The sequence below is a fragment of the Lycium barbarum genome, chromosome 6 (genome assembly GCF_019175385.1).
Source record: "Lycium barbarum isolate Lr01 chromosome 6, ASM1917538v2, whole genome shotgun sequence".
NCBI lineage: Eukaryota > Viridiplantae > Streptophyta > Magnoliopsida > Solanales > Solanaceae > Lycium > Lycium barbarum.
The window spans coordinates 5,351,495-5,363,694 of record NC_083342.1 but is presented as its reverse complement, the minus strand read 5'-3'; positions in this window follow the sequence as shown (position 1 = coordinate 5,363,694).

Genomic DNA, 12,200 nt, shown 5'->3' with positions numbered 1-12,200 from the left:
CCATGTGATCGCACAGAAGAAGTCAACAGTACAGGGGAGCCATGTTTTATAAGGTATGCAATGATTCCATTGAGACAACATGGCATTTGAACAAACATGTATGTGAAGAGGAGCCATACTTTTATAAAGAAAAAGAAGTACATCCAGACATGGTTTACTAGCTCACCATCTATGCTGGTTGGAGTTGTTTCCCATGACACATTAGGAATAATTCAAATTATGCAGTTTCACACTGGTTAAAAGTTAAAGTGGGTCAGGATCAGATCAGTTTGCATCTCATTTAAACTCAACTGAGAATGTCAGCTTAGTGTAATGGGATTATTAATTACCCAACAGTGTCTGAATTAGTCCCTTATTAATCTGAAATTTAGAGTGTCAACATTTTCTGAAAATGACCAAACCATTTGATATTAAACTACGTGTTCTGAATTGATCTGTCCAAAACCAATACACAATCGCAAAATCAGACAATGACTGAAGCAAGAGAAATAAATGAAAGGGAAAAGATTGGACCACATTGTCTCATTTAGAACACAGAGCATATTTTAGAGATCATAAACAAAGAGAAATGATTTCGACTAGCATACTAACCAATACCAAAGCCTTAAGCTCGAACAAGATATCTGAGGGAAAGTATGCATCTAATATGTGTCACACCCCATTTTTACCCGGAAGATTAAAATAAAAGTACGACATATTGGAGATTCCTGTTATTGTGTTTGTTGTTAAGGAGTCGCCACCTAATTATTTACGGTGAATTAGGACACCTAAAGTTTATTAAAGTTATGTTTAAAGTTAACTCTGTTTAAGGTCTGCGAAACTTAAGATTCTAGGTAAGGGTTCAATTAGTCTAAAGGGAAGGTATTAGGCACCCTTTAAGACCCATTAAAAATGGTTAACCGACCGGACTAAAAATTAATTAGGCTAAATGTAAATATAGTATTATAGAAAAAAGGAAAGCAGTTTTGTAAATATGGCTAAAGTTATAAATAGATATGTAAGAATGTTATTTAAAATAGAACTTGTAAAAATAATAATAATTTGTATAAAAGAGTATTTTAATATGTTGTTTTGAAATACGACTTATAAATGTTGTTAAGATTTTAAACGAAAGTAAAAGTGATATTGTTTAGAATGATATTTGTGGAAGACATAATAATTTTGCGTAAAAGAGAAAAAATGTTAAATGATATTTAAGGATATTGTTAAGTCCCTAAATAAATAAGTAAAAGTATAGTAATGTTATCCAAAAAAATAAGATTTGTAGATAAACTAGGATGATTTTCCTATGAATAATAATCTTTTAAAAAAAAAGGTAATTTGACGCAAAATGATCTTTAAATAAAATGATATTATGTGAATGTAAATGTCTAGACTTATGTTCTTAAATACAACGAAAAGGCCATGACTTTCTTTCATTTTCTCATTTTTTATTTAATAAATTTGATTAAAAATATGTATAATTCTTGAAAATGTATTCATAAAATATACTTGAATTTATATTTACATCTACCGAAAAATATATTGCATTACAATGTGAGTTCTAGAAAATTGTTTGTAACGTGATATAGAGCGAGAACGGACATAGAATATACATTTTTTATTTTTTTTCTTGAAATATTATAAAGACATGCTCTTGAAAATCAATAACAAGAAAACAAGTGAAGCTTATGGGATTGATCGATTTTCCTTAAATTAATTAACCATTGTTAAACTAAGCCCCACTATTTTGTTAAAATTCATCTGAATTAGGAAAATAAAATAAGATGTTAGTCATACAAAGCAAATAAAATATACAGCAATAAAATAAAGAGAGTAAAAGAGTAAATGGGTTTGGCCCATTTATTAAGGCCAACAGCTGCAAACTCTTCATACTATTGGGCTTCGGCCCAGATTTATATATTGCTGCCGACAGGGGGTGGACACGAGAGGAGTCATGTTGGGCTTTAGCCCAACGCCAAATGCGGAAGGATATGACGAGTCGCTTGGACTCGGATGCGAGATGTCGTGCAAAGAAAAAAAAAATGAAAAGGAAAGGATTAGTATATAATCGACGAATAAGACTAAACACGTAAAATATACCCTCAAAACAGTATAGCAAACACCAACAGCAATCTCGTCTCAAAATTTGCACTAAAACAAAGAATCAGTCTAGCTGATTATAGCAAACACTTGCTCTCACGTTTCCTAATAACCAAACCCAATGATTATAAAACTGAAAAGATGATATTTTTTAACTAATGCTCGCCAGGAATGTAACTGGAAGCTATGTGTTTGAGGGGGATTATCTTAGGTAAATTATCCTTATCTTAGCAGTACATCAAGAAGAAGAGAAGGGAGGAGTAGAGGCACAGACATGTCATTCAACTTATAAAACAGTATTTAACTTTAAACCTCAATTATCATGGAGAATGTTCAATTCCTCTAGACAGAGACAACTGATCAGGGAAAGAGGAAACAATGAAGGACCAACAGACATAGGTTATGCAGTTTAAGGACTTAATGTAATCATACAAAATTCATAGTTAAAGTTCCTTCCCTCATTTCTTTTAAGCATGGCTGTGTTCACACTTATCATACTTATTCTTATACAAGTTTTCTCTTTTGAAGGCAATGACTAAACATAGTTGAGTCCAATACCTATGTTTCATACACACATAGAACAAACTTAACCAATGCACAGCAAGGTCTTGATTCGGAAAAAACAGTTTTCCCTATGCAATGCACCAAAATTAAACAAAAGAGTTCTACTTTACCAATTTGCATCATAAATGTATATCGTTATAACTGCATAATGTCCATCTGCATCTTACAGGATGTTTGGGAATTACTAAAGCTTAGAATAGCACATAATTACTTTGACGCAGAGCTGACCAATTTAATAACTCATAACGATAGTTAATAAAGCACATTCTTGCATATTTAAAGCCTATTTGAGTACCCAAAGATCATACTGCTTTGATACAATTCAAACTGGGAAATAACCTCATATTTAAGAGAAGAATGATCACTATTAAAAGCAGCTCTTTAGCCCCATATGTGTACTGGGTATACTTTCGTATACACATCTTAATATATACATGATGGTTTCTATTCATGTAGTAACCAATGATAATAAGTTTGTTATAGAAAAGTCATTATGGGAAAATCATAAACTACTCATGAAATGTGAAGAAACAAGGTTAGATAGAACAGTTACTATTTGAAAATTCTTTATTGGGTTTGAAGACGAATATGTGAAAGATTTAAAGCTCAGATTTCAAAGAGAAAAAGGCCTGGAAGTGAGATTTGAAACACAAGTTGAATTTAAGGTGAGAGGAGACAGTGCTAAAATTAACCATACAGTGGGTTCTATTAACATGGTTTCCCACATCCTTAAGAATAAACAAAAATACATTATAACTCGACAAAGCATACTTTCTTCTTTTCTTAATGATCAATCAAACAGGCAACCTGTTAACTTCATACCTAACTTAATTCTGATCTTAATGATCTATGGCCTCTGTTATTCTAGAATGCAGATCAAGGCAACAGCTTTGCTAGCTACGGTTGAATCAAAACAAACAGGAATCCCAATGTTAACAATGCTAACGCGAGTATAAAGAAGTAGAATTGAAAGAAATGGAAAGAAGGGGAAAATTACTAAACCAGTGGCCTCAACTTAGCAAACTAAATTAATGCGTGAATATGCTCAACTGAACCAGACAAACTCAATATAGGGGATAAGTCTGATATGCAGTGGTTTGATTAACTAGATTGGACTATCATTTAAGTACACCTAAATGAGCTAATTTCCATGTTCGACTAGTTCAACCTAACATGAACATGTTTATGAAAACCGAAATGTAAGTAGCTTGAACTAGAAAGGGATCAAGTAGACTGAACATGCACAGTTAACATGCTGAGTTTCATGTTTAAAATATACAGATTACACTAATACAAGTAAGTTGTATCATACAGGCAATCCCAACGAACTTATCGCGAAAAACAGTCCATGAACACAACAGTTGAAGCTAAATCAAGTTCGTCGTTGTTTTGAATAAGTGAATAGTCATGTGATGATGCAGGGGATATTTGTCCTTTTAAAACAGTCGTAGGTAATGCGAGATATGTTAATGGATACTGCTAACCACATAGAGGGGAAAACAAACTAAAACTCGACTGAACATAATAAATGTGCTAATCAGGATATGAATACCATGCCAAACAAGTAATGAGATTGATCCATGTTGATTTTGAACCTATTTAAACATACTAAAACAACAGATACGCAAGTTTAGACCAGGTTGTAAATGGTAAAGTGGTCAAAATGCCATACAAGAATGGTAGAAAAGCAAGGCTGTTTATACTAAGAGTGCATATAATCAAATAAAATTTCACATAGACTCCTAATTTAGGGACAGTTATGTCAAAAACTCACATGGTCTAAATCAGTATTCAAAACAGTCATTTTGAGTCAATCATTTGAACAACTAAATCAGATTTTTATCTAAGTATGATAGCAGAATAATCAAGTTGACATCCAGTACATATTAAGGCAAGAATTATATCTAAATGTGTTAATGCCTATCATAATTTTCTAACAGAACCTACCACATACATAACTAAATAGGGAATGCAACTGACAATTCAAAGCAGATTATATTCATGACAGGACATATTCTTTGAAAAAGATAGAGTAAAAGAGAGGTAGTGTCGGCCTGTTCTAATCATATACATAATATACACAAAATATACACACCATGGTATGTATATCATATGTATATCGAATGTATATCTTTTCTTATCTTGATAATCCACTGTATATCATACGTATACTCGGTTTTAAATGTGTCCTAAGTTCTGGAAATTCCATCTTACGCATCCGAATTACAATGGGCAATTTTCAAATTCAATTAACGATTAATAACCTATCCTAACAGCTCCCAAACATCAAACAAATAACGCGACGACAAAGAAACTACATAATCACTAAACATACAGTAGAATAAACTAAAATATTAACCCAAACAGAAGCTGAAGACCATGAGTAATAAATGTGTTGGAGTTTACCTTTTTTGTGCGCAGTGAAATGGGTGTCGACGAGGCCTCGAATCTACGCTCGAACGCGACAAACTCGAAATCGATTAAGGAAAACTAAAGTTTCAACAGAGAATGAAAGTAAAATAGAGTAGTTGTTCGTTGTCTTTGTTGACTAAAATTGGTGTTTGATAGGGAATTTTTGGTTCCAGATCTCTGTTCGATCTCTAGGGAATTTTTTTCCCTCCCCTTGATCTTGTTCATTTCCGATTTTTTATAGGAAAATATGAGGAGAAAGAGGAGCGTATGAGAGAGACGAAGGAGCGGGGAATAGGGAAGTGGAGAGGAACGTGAGGAGACAGAGGCGTGTGGGGGACAAGGGTGAGTGGGAGGAGGCGGCTGAAGAGGGAAAGAAAGAGAGAGGAAAGGGAAGGGGGAGCGGCGAAGTGGAGAGAGGCGGGTGAGGGTGAGAGCGAAAGAGAAAGGAAGGAGGCGGCTTTAGGGCTTTAGGGTAAGGAGGAAAATAAGGGGTGGGTCGGGTCGGACGAATTCTATTGGGCTGGTCCGTTTAGGCTGGCCCATTAATTTAAACATGGGCTGAAAAATGTGGGTTTAAAATGTGGGTTGGGTATAAAAATGTGAGTTGTTTATTTGGATAGGGAAGTAATATTGTATTTGTATTTTAAGCCATTAATTTGCTGAAAATATTGGTCCTTCCTCCGCTATTTTAATTATTTCCGGGCTTCTAATTTAGTAACTAGTACAATATTTATTATGTGAAGATAAATAGTAATTAGTATATAGAAAGTAAGGATTTACAAAATGTTGTCTTGTAATTAATTTAACGATTCCAAACCCGAAAGTGAAATGACGATGAACATTTAAAATTTGTGATAAATTAATACTTGTAATGTTAAAATAAAAGTAGCGAATATAAATAGCAGTGAAAATAAAGTATCTAGCTCGTCAATAAATTTAGACGTCCGGGTGAATAAAAATAAAGGAGGGACAAAATTGGGTGTCAACAGATGCCCCTCTTCGATCGGAGATGATGTAAGAATATTCGGACGAAGAAGTTGACGTAGTAGCCAATTTTGTTTGGACCGACGAATATGAGTTTGTAAGAAATTACGGTTTAGGAAATTTGATGGAAAATATTATGAGGACCGAGGGAATTATGGAAAATTATGGTCGAATCTCAGTTTCGAGTTGCCTACATATCTCGGGTTGCACGAGAATCAGGCCATGTGTAGTTCGAAAGTTTTTGTGGATTCACAATCTTGCAGGGGGTTGTAGACAAGTGACGAGACGTTCAAGAATGGAACACGTGTTTATAGCCTCCTAATTATAAATGTGATGCACAACACACCCATAAGTAGGACTCTACTAGACACGGTGTAAATTCTTCAAAGATGCCCCAGTGTTGAGTTATGGAAACACTGGGGATGTAGAAAGGAATATGAGATGGTGAGAAGAGTAGATTTAGTAGAGTTTTAGCGGAGGATGTGAAAGAGAAATTAACCTACGTATCACGTGTTTGTGGACATAGGCGGAATTGACTTCGAGAGTAGATTCGTGACCTTTGCTTGTGAGTTTGGTATTCCTCTTTAGCAAATTTGCCCCAGTTCACTGCGTAAGATAAAGTTCCACGTAGTGTTGCGTCTCTGCAGGTTGTACTTTCTGTCCAAACTGAAATTCACGTCCAAATTAGTAATAAAGTTGAAAGTGTAAAGTTATAAATAATTTAAAATGATAGTAAATAGGAGTGTGAGGACGAAGGTGAAGCCGTGTGGCTAATGTTGTCTCTGATTGTCTTCAGGAACTTGAATGAATGTGTGATGCGTATGCTGAGGGTGTGACAATATTTCCCGTTGCATTTGCAGATGATAGTGATAAGGTCTCCGGCTGTCTTCCGGGACTCGATGATAAATGATATCTGCGAATTTTAAGGTAAATTCAATAAAGCGGTAAGGTAGATGATGAAATAAAGGAATGAAGTAAGGAGAAAAATAAGTGTGTAGCCGTTTGGCTTATGCAAGTGAGGCCGTGTAGCCGGGTGATGTCTCCGATGGTTGTCGGGACTCAATGATATGCTGATGAGGTTGTATAGCCAAACGATGTCTCCGGTTGTCTTCGGAGGCTCAATGATAATTCCTGTAAAGTTCAGGGTAAAATTGTTAAAGTTGGTAAAGTAAATGATAAAGTAGAGAGTAAAGTCAAAGTGTAGCCGTCTGGCTTATGCGTATTGAGGCCGTGTGGCCATGCGATGTCTCTGGTTGTCTTCAGAGATTTGATGATGATTCCCGTAAAGTCCAGGATAAAGTTGTAAAGTGGACGATGTCTCCGGTTTTCTTCGGAGGCTCCAATGATAATTCCTGTAAAGTTCAGGGTAAAATCGTTAAAGTTGGTAAAGTGAATGATAAAGTAGAGAGTAAAGTCATAGTGTAGCCGTCTGGCTTATGCATGTGAGGCTGTATAGCCGAATGATGCCCCCGGTTGTCTTCGGGGACTTGATGCTATGTCTCCGGTTGTCTTCGGGGACTTGATGTTGTGTCTCCGGTTGTCTTCGGGGACCCAATGATAATTCCTGTAAAGTTCAGGGTAAAGTTGTTAAAGTTGGTAGAGTAAATGATAAAATAGAGGGTAAAGTCATAGTGTAGCCGTCCGGCTTATGCATGTGAGGCTGTATAGCCGAATGATGCCCCCGGTTGTCTTCGGGGACTTGATGCTATGTCTCCGGTTGTCTTCGGGGACTTGATGTTGTGTCTCCGGTTGTCTTCGGGGACTTAATGTTGATTCCTGTAAAGTTCAGGGCAAAGTGGTTAAAGCAGGTAAAGAAGGTAATAAAGTATGGAGTAAAGTGATAGCATAGCCGTTTGGCTGATGATGTCGACGGTATTGTGACAGGCTGAATTAATGACGCGTAATCCTGATTTGATTCGTCTTTAACCTGCAAAAAGATGTATGAAGTCATAAAGTTGTTGTGATAGAATAAAATTAAAGATAGGGTTAGGAATAAAGCCGTTTGGCTTTTGAGACGAGGCCCTAATGAGCCAGACGATGCTTTTCGTCGCGATTGATAGACTTGACTATTGATCTTGCGGTCCTTTAATTCCTGTACTCAAAGAAAAATTCTTAGTTTGGGAGGGGGAAGTTGATTCGTGTTGACTCGAAGCTTGACGTGGTTGGCGCTCCATTAGTCTTGTTTGTTTGGATCTTGTGATCTCCGTTCAAGCCTCAGTAGGTGAACAGTAGTGAAACAATTGCAAGAAAGTATTTGATTTGAATGGTAGGTATGTAGGTATATGTATAAGGAAATGCGACTATATGTATATAAGTTGTGAAATATATATATATATATATATATATATATATATATATATATATATATATATATATATATATATATATATATATATATGTAAATGTATGTATCTAAGGAAAGATATATTTGTATGTAATGAAAGATATATGTGTAAATATATGTATGTAAGTTGTAAAATATTTCTGCCAACTTCAGATTGTGACACTTCTAAAGTAATTGGTCTATAATACTTCCTATCTGGTAGCCTTAATCTTGTCGATGTCCAACTGTTCTTTTTTCTATATCTTTTCAAAATATGCCCCAGTTTTGGGTTCAAAAGGGTATGCTAAACTTATGTTGTGGTGTGACCGAACCTTATATGGGTTGCCTACGTATCCCCTGAGGAATCAGGTCAGAACGTAGTTCGTAAAATACATAAAGTGGTCTGAGTTTTCTAATAAAGGGACCGAACCCGATGTGGATTGCCTACGTATCCCACCAAGGGAATCAGGTCAGCGTAGTTCTGTTATATAAATGGTAAAAGATTTGTTGGATTTTATCTAGGTGTGACGGATCTATATGTTGATAGTGTACGAATCCCGCCGAGGGAATCAGGCCCTGTGTGGTTTTCTTTGATTTTTCTGTTATAGCGTAACCGAACCTTATGTGGGCTGCCTACGTATCCCACCACGGGAATCAGGTCGGAACGTAGTTCGTACGGATAAGATTTTTTTTTTTTTTTTTTTTTTTTTTTTTTTTTTGTAAAGCAACCGAACCCTTTGTGGGCTGCCTACGTATCCCACCAAAGGAATCAGGTCAGCGTAGTTCGTATGGTTGATATTTTGGAATTTTTTTTTTTTTTTTTTTTTTTTTTTTTTTTTTTTTTTTTTTTTTTGTTATAAAGCAACCGAACCCTATGTGGGCTGCCTACGTATCTCACCATGAGAATCAGGTCAGAACGTAGTTCGTAACTAAAGGAAAGGTTGCAAACTAGGTTGTCTAACCTAATGTCGTACTTTGATTTCTTCTTGAATTGCTAGCTTTTAGGCTTATGTTATCACCTATCGGCTATTTCAATTCTTATGAGTGGAATCTTGTCTTGTCCCCCTAGTTTCTTTGTTACTCTCTCGGGATGTATGTTGTTTATTTGTTCATTTCATGTCACAATCATAGAGTTGGCAGATTTGATAATAACAATAACAGATGATTAAGGAAAATTAGAAATGCATTCATAGTTTTGCAATTCAAGCTTCCACAAGGTGAAGCAAAACAAACAAAATTTTGAGTACGGTTCAAGCATCAATAAAAGAAAACAAGTTCACTACATGTTCATGCTACCAAGGCTCCCGACGGATCGAGGACGGAGTACAAGTCCAATTCTTCAGAGTCTTTCCTGGTTCGGCGCCCCATATTGTCAGTGCCTTGGTGTTGCGAGTAGTTGTATTGGATTGTTCCCACGAGAGCGACAAAGTTGTTGATCTGACTCTTTCCGCACTGGACTCCCCTAAATCTTGGTATTTCCGTGAGCAGGCAAAGGATTGTTGACCACATTGGGCTTAGCTTCAGCGAGCTGAATTACTCCTTCCTTAATCAGGGCTTCGATTTTATTTTTAAGCCCATAGCAATCTTCAGTGGCGTGCCCAACAACTCCAGAGTGGTATGCGCAGCTTTTGGAACCATCAAACCATTTTGGGATAGGCTCGGGAATTTTTCCTTCAATCGGTTGTATTATGCCTGCTGCTTTCATTCTTTCGAACAATTGAGCCAAGGGTTCAGCGATCTGAGTGTAATTACGGGTGTTTTTGGTGTCAGGGTTTGGACGGGCTCTAGGTATAGTATGTGGTCGATTTTGGTAAGTTGGAGCTTGGTTGGGTTGATACGGGCGTGGGTTTTGATGCGGAGGTGCTCGGGGTTGGTAGTAGTTTGCTTGGGTGTTGTAAACGGGGTAAGGAGGTAGTGGAGCTTGGTAGGGTTCAGGGTAGTGGTAAGGGTGGAAAGTTTGTTGTGGGTGGTTAAAGTATGGAATGGCTTGGCTCGGCTCATGTCCTTGAGCGTTCATGACTGCAGCGACATCTTCCTTCTTCTTTTTAATCCCGTTGATAGAACCAGATTGTATAGCTTTGTTCATTGCTTGTAAAGCAATAAGATCCTGAATTTTCCCCGATTTGATTCCTTCTTCCAGTGCTTCTCCCATTCGAACAATTTCTGTGAATTTTTGTCCCATCATACCTATCATTTTCTCGTAAAATATGCCAGCCTGGCATTCAATGAAGGTAGCAGTCATTTCCCTATCATTCATCGGAGGTTGAACCCTGGCCGCTTCTGACCTCCAACGTAACGCATATTCGCGGAACGTCTCAGTTGACTTCCTGGTTAACTTAGTCATGTAAACTCTATCAGGTGTGATATCGGTGTTAAAACTGAACCTGTCCATAAAGTCTTGCGCCATGTCACTCCAACCACGCCATTTACGGACATCCTGTTGTGTATACCAAGTAAGTGCTTCGCCAGATAAGCTTCTTATGAAGAGCTTCATCCTTATGCTCTGGTCTCTGCCCACTCCAACCAGTTTGTCACAATAAGCCCTTAAGTGTGTATGAGGGTCGCCTGTTCCATTGAATGTATCAAATTTCGGCGGTTTGTAGCCTACGGGTAAATCGACGTCAGGTTGAACACAGAGATCTTCATATTCTACACTCTTAGTTCCCCTAGCAACTTGAAGGTTTCTCATTGCTTCTTTGAGACTGTGGATCTCTTTTAGCAACATGTTATCTGCCCCTGCCTTTGCATCCTTTTCCATTTCTTCGTACTGATCTACTTCGGGTTGGAACCTGACCGTTACTGGATTGGTAAAGGCTTGTGTTTCTGTGGCGTATACTGGAGGAACATATTGTGCATTAGGGGTGGCAAAGTGTGCCCCGTGCATATGCTGGGTTGGATAAGTCTGGACGATGGGGGTGTTTTGGACAAGAGGTGGTGTGTTATAATTGGTGTTTATAGGTGGTTGATTTGGTGGGTTTAGAGAAGTGGTCGTGGGTAGTGGATTAGTGTTGGCGGGTAAAGGAACATAGGGAGTATGAACTAGCGATTGACTTGGTGGGTTGACGGGTGGTGGATTGTGAGTAGCATAGGTAGTGTAGGTGGGTGGTTGATTTTGTGGAGGAGTATAGCTAGTGTAAGTGGTTGGTTGACTTTGTGGGGGAGTATAGACGGATGTTGGATTTGGTGGATTTGCGGGGGTGATCGGAGGCAAGTTGTTGTTAGTAGGTGCATTGTTTTGGGGAGGAAAATGCTCAGGAACTGGGGATTCGAGTGATGGAAAACGAGGTGGTTCTGGTGCAGTATTGCTAGGTTCAGAAGGTGAATTTTGAAGTGTGATGGATAAATTGGTCAAGTCCCTAACCCGATTTAGTTCTCCACGTAGATTCTCAATTTCTTGAGTCAGGCGGGCGATATGTTCATCCCGTTGAATAGCAGTTCCATGTTCGGAAGTTTCAGGCGGATCACTAGCGATCACGAGGTTTTCTACACCAGTTGGAACAGATGCGGCCGGATCAGACATAGTAATTTCATTTCCTTGGACAGCCCAACTACGTTCAGGTAACGATGACGTCTTTGACCTCGTGATGTAAGGATGGTCGGCCATCGAGCGTCAACACGAATCAACTCTCTGTTCGGGAATAAGATAAAATAGACATACAGTATAAACGATGTTAATCTCATGAACATATCTAGGTAAAGTCATGGTCACGTAAAGTCGAGTAAGGCATGTAGCGAATAATTTATCAAGTAAAGTCAAACAAGTTGTCAAACAAATGTAAACGATTATATCAAAACAACTAGCACGTCCTAATATGCATGTGACCTCTTTGCGCCA